Source organism: Manis javanica, chromosome 10 (genome assembly GCF_040802235.1).
Source record: "Manis javanica isolate MJ-LG chromosome 10, MJ_LKY, whole genome shotgun sequence".
Classification (NCBI taxonomy): Eukaryota; Metazoa; Chordata; class Mammalia; order Pholidota; family Manidae; genus Manis; species Manis javanica.
This window is the reverse complement of record NC_133165.1, coordinates 3,115,634-3,131,049: the sequence shown is the minus strand read 5'-3', so window position 1 is coordinate 3,131,049 and position 15,416 is coordinate 3,115,634. Positions and strand designations below refer to the sequence as shown.

Genomic DNA, 15,416 nt, shown 5'->3' with positions numbered 1-15,416 from the left:
GTCGGCTAGTTTCCCATCCTCCTCTGCGGGCCGGGCGCACGAGACGGAGTGCGTTTCTGGAAGGCGCCGGCCGCACGAGGCGGAGCGCGGCCCCCGGAAGTGCCTGGCTGCGTTCAGGACACTGCCGCAGTTTTAAGTTTGGGTCCCCACGGTTCGCCCAGGACGTGTTTGCGGATTCGGTGGCGGCCCCGGCGGAGCGCAGCGGCCTGAGGAGCCGAGTCCACGGAGGGCGGGGGATTGGCGACGCGCCGAACGCGGCGGGAGCGCTGCCGTCCCGAGGTGCCCGCCCACAGGTCAAGGCCCGGAGGCCGGCGGCGTTGGCCGCGTGAGGGAGGCTCGTGCGGCGCGTGCCGGGTCCGAGGCGACACCCGCCCTCCAGCCTGGCGGGCTCTCTTTGTCCGGGGTTGAGGGAAACGTGCAGCTGGAAAGGTTCGCCACGGGCCGAAAGTTGAGGGACCTTATAAGTCATGTTTTGGGTTTGCATTTCAACCGGGGGGCCCGTGGGAGCCTCTGAAGACTGTTTTTGAAGGACGTCCTGGTTGCAGCGTAAAACTGGGTCCGGAGAGGCAAGGCTGGAGGCCAGGAGACCCGTCAGGAGGCCGCTGTGATCTAGGTGAGAAGGGAGGGAGGCCCAAGGTAGGAGTCGGGGTGGAAAGGTGGGGAAATGCTCGAGCGTTTGAATGGTCGTGCCCTACTTATTTGTTGCCACTTGTAGGTTTGAGTCCTGAGTGTCCAAGTAGAATGTGGCCCAATTACTGAAGGAAATGATATTTAGTGGGTTTTTTCTTTAAATGTAATTTCACTTACATCTTGCCAATGGGTTTCATCCCCAGGCAAGTTCACTATGGATTCAGTGTGACCAAAGAAATTGACAGCAAAACGTTCTTGGGGTGAAAGGGTTATACCCAACTTTATTTCCAGGTGGCAGGTCAGTCACTAAAATCCTGTTCACTCAGAGCAAGTCTGCAGGCAGCAAGCTGGTCTCTGCCTCTGGGCCCCTCTGTCTGCACAGCCATCCTCTGGGCCTCACTAAACAATCGTCCCGCACAGTTGTCCCACACAGCTGTCCTCTGGGCCCCTCTGTCCGCACAGCCATCCTCTGGGCCTTTCTGCACAGCTGTCCCGCACAGCCGTCCTCTGGGCCTCTGTCCTTGGCGCTGCCACCACTCCAGTCTCTGCTCTGCTCTCCTGCAGCCTTGCAGCTGTGCCACCATGTTGTGCCCAGAGCACTGGGCAGAGCTTTTTATATAGAGTCAACAGCCATGTATTGCTCACAGGTGTGCAGTGAGCTAGTCAGCCAGGGCCAGGTGAGAATCCTGGCCACAGGAACTCTCATTTTATCCACACTCCACCCCTCCAGGATTCTCTCCTGTCAATCTGTGCGCCCCTAGTCCTCTGCAGTGGTCCCTGTGCAAAGAAGCTCGAACATTGTTCTCCAGCCTTTCCAGCAAAAATTCTTGGAGACACACGGGCCAATCTTGTGGCTCTGTCTCTGACCTCTGCCTCTTTAGTCTTAATGACTGGAACTGCTGCTCTTGTTCCAGTTGTTGCCACAGCTCCAGGAAGATCCTATTTGGCTTCCCCTCTAATTTCGTTCCATCTGCTCCTGCCCATATTAAATTAACCCACATCGGGATCCTCATAACTTTCACGGGACCCCTTAAATTCTTGTAACAGGTCTTATTTCTTTCTGGGTTCTCATTGCTTCAGCCTCTCCTAAGTCTGCTACTGTACGTGTCACCTCACTTATGGGCTGCCCTAAGTGAGGGGAAAGAATGGCCACTAGAGACCCAAAGAGGGATGTAGGAGCCATTTGGAGTACAATATTTCTCATCCCAGTAGTGAAAATCTCTTCATCTGGGCCATAATTCTCTGGGCTGTAGGTGGCATTTCTTATGCCTAGATCTCCTGACACCTGTTGGAGCTCAGCATACGTCTGCCATCTAACAGGGGAGGATGGCAGATCACCCGGATTGGGCCACACAGCATGAAGTGCAGCCATAAGCCAGTGGAGGAGGGAGTGACTCCCTGGAGTCTGTTGTGCATTTTGTACTCGCTGCCTCAAGGCAGGCTGCACTGTCGGGGAAGACAGCTTTCCCATCTCTGATCCCGACAGAACAATTCCAACCACCCTTAAGTCCCTCAGACCAGGAGTCAAGCTGATACTGACTCGGAGGGCTTCTGCCTAAACTGGGAGCCCAAATCCACCGACTCAGCCTGAGTATAGGGGCGGACCATAGAGAGCTCCACGACCTGGGGAGGGGGCTGCTCCTCTCCTTGGGGAACTTTCAGCTGCTGGGTCTTTATTTTCTTTACAACCACTGGGCGTGCTTTCAATACAGGAGGGGCCAGTGCCTCCGGCACCACCCCTTCATCCTTCCCAACTTCTCCATTTCTGGGGCTGATGGTACCTTTCTCTCCACTCCCCCAAGTGCCTCCCCTGCTACAGTGCCTCACAACAATGCTAACTCAGTCTTCAGAAGGTCTCTTACCTTCACCTCAGTGCTTCGTAGCTGGCATTCTCGTGCCATCTCTGCCTGTGCCTCCTTCAGGAGTTTGTCTTTTCCCTTGATGGCCTTTTCCTTCAGAACACCTGGCAGCGCTGCCATCTCATTCTGTAAGGAATTGTTTACCTCTTTGATGGCATTACTGCTGGCATTCTCCTGCTGCCTCCTCTCGCATCAGTGCCATTTCCTTCTTCAGGGAATCCACAGCAGTTTGCAGCTCATGTTCTTGTGCCGCCATTTCTTGGGTCCTTTTCAGGAGCGTGTCCTTCTCTTCTGTAGACTGTGAAAAGCAGCCAACCCACAGTCCCCACTGCCTCATGGGCACTCTGTCTCTCAAAAGACCTACTTACTATACCAAGGGCTTATCTGTACTGCCAAGTATCACCTCCACTTGCCTCCAGTCCTGGGGTGGGGCCCAGTTCTCTAGGAGGCAAGCCACCTCAGACCACATACCCACTGGGGAACAATCCACTGTCTTCCCATTCATAGGGGCAGCCCGCTGAAGCACTCCTTCCATGAGGGCAGCCTGTCTTTTTCCTTGGGCAACAATGAACCCTGCCAACTTTTGCCAATTGTCTTGCCAATGGGTTTCAGCCCCGGGCAAGTTCACTATGGATTCAACGTGACCAAAGAAATTGACAGCAAAACGTTCTTTGGGGTGAAAAGGTTTATACTCAACTTTATTTCCAGGTGGCAGGTCAGTCACTAAAATTCTGTTCACTAAGAGCAAGTCTGCATGCAGCAAACCGGTCTCTGCCCCACTGTCCTCACAGCCATCCTCTGGGCCCCTCTGCCCACAGAGCCGTTCTCTGGGCCCCTCTGTCTGCACAGCCATCCTCTGGGCCCTTCTGTGTCTACATAGCCGTCCTCTGGGCCCCTCTGCCCACAGAGCCATCCTCTGGGTCCCTCTATCTGCACAGCCATCCTCTGGGCCCCTCTGTCCACACAGCCATCCTCTGGGCCTCACTAAACAGTCGTCCCACACAGCCATCCTCTGGGCCTCTGCACAGTTGTCCTGCACAGCCATCCTCTGGGCCTCTGTCCTCAGCGCTGCCACCACTCCAGCCTCTGCTCTCCTGCAGCCTTGCCACCTTGCCACCGTGTTGTGCCCAGAGCACTGCTGGAGCTCTATATAGAGTCAACAGCCATGTATTGCTCACACATATGCAGTGAGCTAGTCAACCAGGGTCAGGTGAGAATCCTGGCCACAGGAACTCTCATTTTATCCACAACTTAACATAAAATTCACCCCTTTAAAATGTATAATTCAGTGGTTTTTTTAGTACACTGACAAGGTTGTGCAACCATGATCACTAATTCCAGAACATTTTATAACCCCAAGTGGAAATCCCAGTGCATATTAGGAGTTACTTCCCATCTACTTTGTGTTTCCATGTATTTGCCTATTCTGTATGTTTTTAGTGAATGGTATCGTACAATATGTGGCCTCTTCTGTCTGGCATTTACTTAGCATAATGTTTTTTTGCTAAGGGTCCATCCATGTCATAGCATGAATCAGTTTTTTGTTTTTGATGACAGTATAATATTCCCTTGTGTAGATGGGCCACATTTTGTTTATCCATTTATGAGTTGATGGACATTTGGGCTGTTTCCACTTTCTGGCTATTATAAATAGCCAGGTTCCTGGTTCTCTTGGGAAATCCATGAGTGCAGTCCCTGGGTCATGCTACATGAGTTATGAGTGCTGAGTTTCCAAAGCTAATAGAACTTCTGAGAGCTCTTTCTGTATGAAGGGGTTGAGAGGTATTACTTGCTCTCTGGTTTTGGAAACCTCATTTAGTTTGTAAATATGGCTTACCATTGGATTAGTTTAAGTAAACAGCATAAGAGTGGTAACAGAGGTATGGTGAGGTGGAATGTCTTGTTTATATGGGCAGGATTTTAAATTATGGAGGTGACTGGGTGACAACATGGAGGCCAATGCCATTGGGCCACAGGGAAGGTTTTGTTCAGGAGGTGGAAGGAATAGTGAGGGAAAAGCCTAGGTCAGAGCCTTTATTCCATGAGAAAGGCAAGGCAGGGCAGGGTCAGTGGTTTGTGACTGGCTAGTTTGAATAACTCAGGGGGGCTCTGGGTTGTAGATGTGGTCCTAGTTGCCTGGTACATGGCCCTGGGTAGATAAAGTGGTTGGTAGGTTTGCGTATGAGAGGCTGCTCCCAAGTAAGCTGATTACTATCTTTGGAAATTAGCCCTGGGAAGGACAGTCTTTCTCCACCAGCAAGATTTTTAGATGTCAAAACACTGTAAGATAGGGAAAAAAATTTTAAAACATTGTTAATGCACCAGGTTGTGGCGGGGATGAGTTAAGGACATTTGCAAAGGTGGTGCTTATTTTTCTCCAAATTGAAAATGAAGCGCCTGAGTCTAATTTAGGATCTAAATTTCCTAAGAGCCCTAGGAAAGAATACTTGCCCCCTCACCCCTCCAAACCTGGCCATTTTATTCTTTTAACCTAAATAAGTTGGAGTGTAGTTTAAAGAAGGGAGTGTTCCTTAAACCTTAGATTCTCCCAACTGAATTACCTGTGGAATATTTAAACTGGAGATGCTTGGACACCACCCTTAGACCTGCTGAATAACTCTTGGGCAGGGTTTCCGACCTATATTTTTTGAAAGCTTCACAGATTATTCCGATGGTCCCTAGAGAGTGATGGTCACTACCTCTGTTTCCTACTCAACAAATCTCTAGGCTAAGTATAAAAGATGCCAGAAGCTGGGTGAGGGGTGGTGGGATTTAGAGTTAGACACGACTGCTCCCTTTAAGAAACAAAGTTCCAAAACATTTCTCTTTGGCCAGAGTAAACCATGGGACCTGCCGTGACCCTCTTGTGACTTACCTTCATCAGAAGCTCGAAGGGTTACGTCTTCCACTGGAATTAGTCAGGAGTTACCCATTGTGACTAAGTAGAGGGACAGTGTCCAGAAACAGTGTTACTAGGTCTGTGTTATTTCAGTGGGAATATTATGTGTTCCCTGCCAGCATTTGTGGCAGAACTGCACTGACAAAACACTTAAGCCAGTGACATAAAGAAACATTTAATATATTGAAAGGTCCTTGATGTTTGATAAACCTTACAAGGTTTATCAGAAAAAACATGTGGATGCAGAAATGTGTGGAAAAAATACGGTTATTCCAAGCAGAGGCTCTGTTTTCCAAGTCCATAGGAATAGATCATATTTGGGTCCAGGGGAAACAGTCAAAGGTTGAATATGCTGCTTATCACTTCCTTACCCTCCTGGAATATTTCCTTTTTGGAAACTTTTGGCATCTTCCACAGAGTTAATGTTTTAAATAGTTCCGTGAAAAAGTGAAAGGTGTGTGGTTGGGTTACAAATCACAGAACCCAAACCCGCCCAGCTCCCCCATTTATCTTGGCAGGAGTTGGCGAGAGGGCAGATTGAACTTCTCCGTTCTTTGGTCATATAAACTTTCATTCGCTGTTGTGTAATGCTACTTCTGACACTGCCAAAATTGTGGAATCAGTGGAAGTTCCTGCTTTGCATGTTAGTGTACAGAACTCATTCTGGGTTATGCTGCATCTCTCCTGACTACCACTGCTGCCTTTTGTGTGCTGTAGTTCTGTTAGGTGAGTTTAAGTGGGGAGAGGGTGCAGATGTAGAATAGCATTTTCCCTAATAAAAATTGATCACAGCACTTCTAATTTTGATATTAAAATTAAGTTGTTATTGTCCACTTGATAGTGTTAAGATGGCAGTTCTCCCCCAAGTTATCTGCAGGTGGTAGTTACCATAATCCCTGTCCCCAGCAGTTCATTTTTGCAGAAATGGAAGAACTGATCTTAAAATTCATTGCAAAGAGCCCTAAATAGCCAAAACAAGTTGGAGGATGCACACTTCTGATTTCAAAACTTAACTGCAAAGCTATGGTAATTGAGACTGTGTGCTACTGGCATAAGATGAAGTATAAATCAGTGGAACAGAATTGAGAGTTCCATAAATAAACCCATACATTTGGGGCAGTTGATTTTTGACAAGAATGCCAATCAGTGGGGAAAGAGTAAGCTTTTGAATGAATGGTGCTAGTGAAGGGCCCCCACCAGTAAGATGGCAAACTTCCTGCTTCTCTTCTGGGTCCTTGGTTCCCGCCGGCGCCACCTGAAGCCCAATCACCTCTCGCCCCCCTCCCAATCCCAGCACCTAGCCACCAGCCACCAGCCCCATAGAAGTGACACCTCAATCAATTCATGCCCAATTCCTATATAACCCAGCACCTTTCCCTAATAAAGCGGAACTCTCCGGTGAATTGCTGCTGTGTGTCGCTCCTTTCCTTTCATTGGTGCCGAAACCCGGGAGACAGGACACCCCAACTGGGCCCCGTCTTCCCCCTGACACCAGCAGCAGCTTGCCCTCGTCCTCTTTTTCCGGCGCTGGCTCATCACACTCACCACTCCTCTCTGGCCTTTAGGTAAGTTTCCCCCCCGGAGTGGGCCACTCTTCCCCGAGCTATCGCAGTGCCATTGACCGTGATTGTCCGGCAAGGCCCTGACGCTCGGGGATGAGGAGGGAACTCTCCCCGCCTCAGGCCTTCACGGCTGCGGCGGACGCTCAGGCCCCTCCTTCAACAGCCATAAATCCCCGCCTCAGGTTTTCACGGCTGCGGCAGATGCTCAGGCCCCTCCTCCAACAGCCATAAATGAGGTGACTCCTTTGCGGATGAGAACACTCCCTTTCCCCCCCCTCCTCCTTCTGTTCTGTCCGCCGAAATCTGTTCTGTCTGCCGAAAATTCCTAGCACTAGGTACCTCGTGACTCCGGCACTCTGCCTTCTTAGGGAAGTCTGGGTGATGACCCACACTTCCTAAGAAATTCCGACTCGTATACAAGTTTCCGCAGACCACCAAGGATCATCGGGGACGCCCTTTGTCTCCTTGCGGTCTGCTTCCAGTCCGAGGATCTCCGTTCGTCTTCCCCTGTCTGTCTCCTTCTCTGTCCTTTAGCCATGGGAGCCTCCTCATCCCTCCCTGAAAGTTCACCTCTTGAATGCCTGCTTAAGCATCTGGCTACCCTCTCCCTGACGCCTGATATAAAACCAAAACTTCTCCGTAAATATTGCTCCCAAGATTGGCTGACATACCCCCTAGACAATAACAACCAATGGCCCGCAGGGGGAACTCTTGATCCTAACATCACTCACGATCTCTTTAACTACTGCCAGCACCTGAAAAAATGGAAGGAGATTCCCTATATCGAAGCTTTCCGCCTCCTCCCCCTCCCCCCTCCCAAGTTCTCCTAGCCTGCAAGCCGCCGCCCCCGCAGAAGCCTCCCGTTCACTCCCTTCCCCTTCTTCTCCTACAACAGCCCTTCTCCCTTCCTCCCCCACCATCTCCTCCCCCATCTCACCTCGTCCGCCTTCATCCCCCCACCCCCGCAGATTTAAGCCTGAGCCTTTCAGCCCCCCCCTTTAACTAGGTCCCGGGGGCCTCCTCCGTCTTTGCCCTCATCACCTGTTTCTCCCCTGTTAGGGACCGCCTTTGTCTTCTCACATGTTTGTAGGGAGAATGAGAAAGCACCTTCCCCCATGTCTCTGAACGCAGCATGGGAAAGCACAAGCTAGAGAACAACCGGTGCAGTCCTTGGAAGTTATCTGTCCACAAAAACATATCTTGTCCTCGAAGATGAGCCAAGACTCCTCACTCTGAAAATAGGGAGACCTTGAAGATGTGTAGAAACACCGCCCCTGCTTCTAGCTATGCCCTTCCCCCACTTGCCGATGTGGCAGGAATGGAGAACAAAGAACATTCTGTTTACGCATTCCATAAGCAATTAACTGGAGCCCTGCTGTAGCTCAGTTAGTAGAGCCTGGGACTCTTAACCTCAGAGTCATGAGTTCAAGCCCAACTAGAGCGGCAGAAGTAAGCAGCTGAGCTGCTAGCTGGCGACACATGGGTCCGATTCTATCTTTCTTTATTTTCTTTGCCCCCCCTTCCGCATTTCAGGACCTGCTCAACTAGGCGCAGCTAGACCGTGTCACTCCCCCACAGAATGAGCCAGAACCCTTCAGTCCCCCTCAGACTCGGTACCGAGAGCCTCCCAAAATTATCGCCCCCCTCCGGGAAGTAGCAGGATCCGAAGGCATCGTGCGCGTTCACGTCCCTTTCTCCTTAGGAGATTTAGCCCAACTAGAGAAACGCCTAGGTTCCTTTTCCACTGATCCCACGACATACATCAGGGAGTTTCAGTGGATCCTCCAGTCTTACAGCCTCACACATCATGACATTTTCATGCTCCTGGCCAATACTCAATTCCCTGAAGAGTGTAGATGAGTTTGGGACTTCGCCCAAACGCATGCTACCGAAACCCACAGGACTGACCCCACCTATCCCCCTGGCCCCACTGCTGTCCCCGAACAAGACCCACACTGGGATTATAACACCGCCGTGGGTCTCCGCTCTCGAGATATTTTTGCCTCCTGCTTAATAGCAGGTCTGAAAAAGGCAGCTCGTAAAGTAGTCAATTTTCAAAAGCTCCAAGACATAATTCAAAAGAGAGATGAAACCCCCTCCGAGTTCTTAGACAGACTCACTCAAGCCCTATTACAGTATACCAGCCTGGACCCAGAAACACCTGAAGGAAGACATGTCCTTATGACATACTTCCTAGCTCAAAGCTACCCTGACATTAAAGCTAAACTCAAAAAGTTAGAACAGGGCCCCGCTACCCCACAGACTGAGATCCTAACAGTGGCCTTTAAAGTCTTCCATAACCGGGAGGAGGAGAAAGAACGCCATAAACAAAAGGCTGATCAGGCCAATTTCCAGATGTTGGCCCAGCTGATAAAACCACAACCTGGGCGCCCCTCTACAAACAAGCCCCGCCCCCCAGGAGCTTGTTTCAAGTGCGGAAAAGAGGGACATTGGTCAAGGGCATGCCCCTCCCCCAGATCTCCTACCACCCCATGCCCCAGATGCCACAAGGGCTGCTGGGGGTCTGATTGCCCAACCACCTGAAGGGGAGGCTGGACGAACAACCCCCATCCTAAGCCCGCCGTAGTGGGGCTGGCAGAAGAAGATTGATGGGGCCCGGGGGCTTCTCACCCGACCATTTCCATCACCAAACAGGAGCCCAGGGTTACTTTAACAGTAGACGGTCGCCCCATCTCCTTCCTCCTAGATACAGGAGCCACCTTCTCAGTCTTGCGAGAATACCGGCGCCCTACCACGCCAGCCATTACTCCTATAGTCAGGGTAGGAGGTAAACAGATTTTCCCATTAAACCCCCCCCTCCTTTTATGCACAATCCTAGACAATCCCATACCTTGCTCCCACTCCTTCCTGGTTATGCCCCAGAGTCCCATCCCTTTACTAGGACGGGACATCCTTTCCCTCCTCCACGTTTCCATAACTATATCCACTCCCACAGCCCCCAGTACTCCCTTTCTGATGGCCCTCATAGCCGACGACCCCCCTCTACCCAATGAAAGCTCTGGTTCCGCCCTCATACCCCCTGTAAATCCCAAAGTTTGGGACATTACCAGCCCCTCTGTGGCTCTATGTCCATCTGCCTCTATCAAATTACATGACCCCTCTCAGTATAACTGTCAGGCCCAATACCCCCTAAAAACTTCAGCCCTCATAGGCCTCCAACCCATCATTCAAGATCTCTTAAACAAAAATTACCTCAGACCCACTCACTCCCCGTTTAATACCCCCATATTAGCTGTTAAAAAAACCAACAGATCTTTCTGTCTTGTCCAAGACCTTCGCCTCATCAACATGGCCGTTGTCCCTATCCATCCCTTAGTTCCAAATCCATACACCCTTTTATCGCAGATCCCTGCCTCGGCCTCCCACTTCTCAGTCCTAGATCTCAAAGATGCATTTTTTCTATCCCTCTGGACCCCTCTTCCCAAGATTTTTTTGTCTTCACCTGGATGGACCCATACACAAGACATTCTGAACAACTCACTTGGACAGTTTTGCCACAAAGCTTCCGAGATAGTCCCCATATTTTTAGACAGGTCCTAGCTCAGGACCTCAAACAGTTTCATCATGATCACTCCGAGTCCACCTTAGTACAATACTTGGACGATCTTCTACTCTGCAGTCCCTCGTGGGAACAGTCTCAACTTGACACTGCCTCCCTACTTAACTTCTAGCTTCCAGAAGTTACTGGATATCCCCCGTCAAAGCTCAAATCTCTTCCCCTTCTGTCACTTACCTTGGATTCCTTCTGTCTCAACAAAGAAAGTCCATTACCTTAGACAGAAAACGACTCCTCTCTGACCTGCCCATTCCCAAAACCAAGACAGAAATCCTTTCCTTTCTAGGCCTGGCTAGATATTTTAGAGTGTAGATCCCTAACTTCTCCCTGTTGGCAAGACCCCTATACGACCTCATCAAGGGCCCCCCTGAAGAACCATTATCCTCCTCACCCCGACACTCCTTCATTAAGCTCCGTCAAGCCCTCGTGGAAGCCCCAGCTCTCCATCTCCCTGATTTGTCAAAGCCCTTCTCATTATACATTCATGAGAGGTCCAGTCAAGCTCTAGGAGTCCTAGGCCAATATTATGGCCCATCCTTTGCCCCAGTAGCTTATCTCTCCAAGCAATTAGACCCCACAGTTCGGGGATGGGCCCCCTGCCTATGAGCATTAGCCGCTAGACAGCTCTTGCAGAAGGAAGCTCATAAACTGACATTCAGGGCACCCCTTACCATTCTGTCCCCACATCACCTAAAAGATCTCTTAACCTACAAAAGTTTACAGACTCTCCCTCCCTCCCTCCAGACTCCTAACCTTACTGTCCTCTTTCCTCCAAAACCCCATTCACCCCCTTTGCCATCCATACCCGAATCATAACTTTTTCCTCCTTTACTGCTCTCGCTTTTTTTCCTCATTCCTATTGTCTTCCCCGCCACCCCAGCCTCCTTTGTATGGCGATTCAAAGTCAGACAGACTTACACACAGCATCAAACAAAAGTTACTGCCCTCATTGCCACACCAGACTGCCCTCTGAAAAGGTGCCCTGAGCCTTTATACCTCCACTTTCCTCCCTCCACCGGTGTTCACTAGCAGCTACCCTTATTCTCCCTACCTCTGCTTCCTCTATGACCAAAGACAAGCCTATTGCAGGCGATGGCCAGACACCTACAGGGGGATGTCCCTACTGGTCTTGCACCATTCACTACATGGGTAACTCCCAGTACCCACAGTATTACTCCTCCAACTGTTTCATGAAATATCCCAACGGCTCATTCTCCTTATCAATCCCAGATCCCTGGGACTCTCGATGGGCCGCCAGAGTCACAGCCTCAGTTTACTACGGGGGGTCCTCGACCCCCCATGGTACCCTTCATATCTCTCAAGAGTATGTTCCCTCTCACTCCCAGATCTCTCAAGTTGCATCAGATATCAGATATTCCAAAAAAGTCATTATCCAAACTCTTGACGGCGCCTTTTCATCTTCTTATCCCCGCCCCTCTTCCCATTTCTCCTACTCTTCGTTACAGCTCATTCAGGACACCACCATCTTTCTCAACCACACCCTTAACACAGCCAATTGTTTCTTGTGCGCATCACTACAGCGCCCACTGCTGGCCTCCGTGCCCCTTAATATTTCCAACTACTCCTTCCATGCAGAAAGACAACCCCTCTGCCCCCTGGCAGACATACCCCTATGGGAACCAGAATATGCAGATAATCTCACCATCCACCACTGTGTAGGCCCAACCCCTCCCCACTCCAGCGCACTTCATTGCCTCTCTATCTACACCCCCACCTCCGGCTCTAAGACTTTTACGCAACCGGGACACTTCTTTTAGTGTAATGGCAGTCTTTTCAACTCACTGCCTCTCAACTCCAATACACCCTGCATTCTCGTCACCCTAATCCCACAGTTAACACTTTACAGCATGGCAGAATTTCTTGAGCTCCAACCTCCCTTGCCCTCGCGCACAAAAAGAGCTGCTTTCCTTCCCATCATGGTCGGTATCTCTTTGATCACCTCAGCCATTGGGGCAGGGTTTTCGGGAGAAGCCTTGGGTCACTCTCTATGGGCAGTTAGAGATCTCAACGCCAAACCTGAGGGAGCCCTGACATCCACTGCCGATTCCCTAGCCTCTCTCCAAAGACAGGTCACTTCGCTGGCTAAGGTCACCCTTCAAAACCGGTGGGCCCTAGATCTGCTTACAGCCGAGAAGGGCTGCACCTGTGTCTTCCTCCCGGAAGAGTGCTGCTATTACATCAACGAATCCGGCATTGTAGAAACTGACATCACCAAACTCACTGACCTTGCCACCAGCCTCCACTCTGCTTCCAATTCCAACCCATTCTCGTCAATACTAACAAACCCCCTCCTCACCTGGCTCTGGCCCATCGCAGGCCCCATAATAATCATTCTTCTCGCCTGTCTCTTCTTACCCTGTATAATAAAGTTCATCAAATCCCAAGTCGGAAAAATCTCTAATCAAGCTTTCAACCAGCTTTTACTCAGGAACTACCAGCTTCTGGCCACAGAAGATCCCTCACCCTCACGTGACCTCCTCACCACACGCTGAGATGGACCCCTCTCTCCACTGGAAACTGTTCCTGGAAACAATGGCCACAGACGCCTGGCTCCTGACACCCATATCCTCTTGGCACCATTGGAATCAACAGGTCCTCGACCTATGGTTACAGGGAACCTTCATTGATTTCCAGCCTGAAGAAGTCCACATCTACTCGTCCTTACTGTGGGGAGTCCTATCAACCCTTTCCTCCCAATCCTCAAGCCCTCACTCCCTTCTCCGCCCCCGTTCAGCAGGAAGCAGCCAGAGAGAAAGCAACATCCACAAACCCATAGAGGAGAAAGGGGGGAATGAAGGGTCCCCACCAGTAAGATGGCAAACTTCCGGCTTCTCTTCGGGGTCCTCAGTTCCCACCAGTGCCACCTGAAGCCCAATCACCTCTCGCTCCCCTCCCAATCCCAGCACCTAGCCACCAGCCAACAGCCCCGTAGAAGTGACACCTCAATCAATTCATGCCCCTTCCTATATAACCCAGCACCTTTCCCTAATAAAGCGGAATTCTCCGGTGAATTGCTGCTGTGTGTCTCTCCTTTCCTTTCAGCTAGGACAACAATATCCACCTGTAAAAGAATGAAATTGGACCCTCACTCCATGCCATATACAAAAATTAACCCAAAATGGATCAAGGACCTAAATATAAGGGCATAACTATAAAGCTCTTAGAAGAAAACAGATACACCTTCATGATCTTTGATTTGACAGTGAATTCTAGAATATGACACCAAAAGCACAAGCAAGCAACAAAAGAAAAAATAAATAAATTGAAACTCACCAAAATTTAAAGAAAAACCGACAGAATGGGAGAAAATACTTGAAAATTCATCTGATAAGGGTCTCATATCCATAATATACAAAGAATCTGTATAACTCAACAACAAAAATACAACCCAGTTAGAAAATGGGCAATGGACTTGAGTAGACATTCCTCCAAAGAAGATAATATAAATGGTTAACCACATAAAAAGATGTTAAATATCATTAGTCATTAGAGAAATGCAAATGAGAACCACAATGAGATATCACTTCATGCTCACTAGGATAGTCAGTAAAAAAATCCACCCCCTGCAAAACAAAACAAAACAGAAAACAAGTGTTGGTGAGGTTGTGGAGAGACTGGAACATACATTGCTGGCCGGTCGTAATGGTGCAGCTGCTGGGGAAGACATTTTGGTGGTTCCTCAATAGGTCAAACAGAATATGACCCAGCAGTTCTTTTCCTAGATATTTGCCCAGAATTAAAGAAAAAAAAGTGTTCAAACAAAACCTTGTGCTTCTGCACACAGTAGCCAAATGGTAAAAATAACCCCCATACCTGTCAGTGGATGAATGGATAAATGAAATGTGGTATGGACATGTGATATATACAATGGAATGTATATATCATACATTTACATATACATATTACAATATATGTTTGTTTTTTAATTATACTAACAGGACTTTTAAAAGTTTGCCAGTTCTTTGATATAATTGAAATCAATTCTCAGTTCTTAGGAGAAAACACTTATGACTGAAAGCTGGTTCTTCAATTTAAATAATTTCTTGTGAAATATTGTATACCAAAGAACATAAGTAGTTTAAAGAGTATTGATAAACCCAAGTGCACATACCATATAACCTAAGAAATATAGGATTATTCTCAGTATTTTTAAATTCTAATTTCCATTTATTGCCCCACTATTCCTTTAGGTCATGTAAGTCCCGGGGAAGGAAATCCCGGGGCAAAATACCTCTAAAAACCTAAATCAGTCAAAGGGAGAAATAAAGTTTAAAACCTGTTTATTGCTTACAAACTCCAGTCAGGGACCCACTGATATGGAGATGAACTTCTCTCCACCCCTGAGGAATGATGCAAATGCACTAAAGCCATACTTCTTTCCACCTCTGAACGCCTATTGATATGCAGATGTACCAAAGCCAGGCGAGATATTCTGGAAGTATTACAACTTTACCCACAGTCAGCAGATTGGTTATAAATATAAGGAAAATGCATGAGGATGGCTTTCTTTTCAAAGAAAGTTCACATCATATTTATCACGTCACATTCATTTGGTTATATCATATCACATGGAGTCATTCATGTGACTGGGTGACAAGTGTTTTCAGAGATTAAAGCCCCATACGGTTAGTAAAGGAATCTTCATTTTGAACCTGAACTGGCTCCAAGTAGGTACTTAGTTTTTTACTCTAACAAGGAAAGAATATTTATGAGTTATGTCCTAGGCACTTTCTTTGTCATTTTCCATCCATTATCTCAATCCTCTGAAAATCCCTATGAGATAAATATTATTGTACTCATTTTTAATTGAAGAAATTGGCCAAGAATAAATAATTTGGCCAAGATCACAAAACTAATAAAACAGATCT

The 15,416-nt window shown here is 48.7% G+C and overlaps 1 protein-coding gene across 10 annotated transcripts in view; it reads left to right on the top strand.

Annotated features, from left to right (window-relative positions):
* The first annotated feature begins 18 nt into the window (after positions 1–18).
* Positions 19–15,416, top strand: part of DNASE1 (deoxyribonuclease 1) — a 47,062-nt gene continuing 31,664 nt past the window's right edge. For 2 of the 10 annotated variants that reach the window (XM_073214608.1, XM_073214609.1), the window contains exon 1: positions 20–613. The gene's annotated coding sequence lies outside the window, so the exon portion shown is untranslated. Of the gene's footprint in view, positions 614–15,416 lie in introns of all 10 variants that reach the window. The other 8 variants (XM_073214610.1, XM_073214604.1, XM_073214605.1 and 5 more) reach the window with 5 other exon arrangements.